The sequence below is a fragment of the Trypanosoma equiperdum genome, assembly GCF_001457755.1.
Source record: "Trypanosoma equiperdum strain OVI genome assembly, contig: ctg_2001, whole genome shotgun sequence".
Taxonomy (NCBI): Eukaryota; Euglenozoa; class Kinetoplastea; order Trypanosomatida; family Trypanosomatidae; genus Trypanosoma; species Trypanosoma equiperdum.
In genome coordinates, this window is record NW_027124063.1 from 1,589 (window position 1) to 1,964 (window position 376).

A 376-nucleotide genomic window follows, 5' to 3' on the forward strand; every position below is an offset into this window, starting at 1 on the left:
TTGACAAGAACTATGGCACGCCTATGGGGTATTCTAAGTATTTAACATTAGAAGAGCGTGTAGGTGAAGGGGAAAATGAGGCAGAGATTGTTTTCAGGTTAAGTAATGGAAGTTATAACGGCTATCGCAGAGGCGCTTAGCAGAACATGGATTACAAGCAACTCAACCCGGTAAGAAGCCAGTGTAAAAACAGACTAAAAACGGTGCAACTGCTCTACAGATCTCTTTTTTTGTTCGCAAAAATAGCATACCGGTTACCTGAAGACTAAAAATAAGGTACGTTCAATCCTTGCAACATCATGATTTGACACTCTTCGTAAATTTCAAGCACCAGCGAAGGTAATCAAGCAATGATCAACTATTTGTTTGCTGTTGC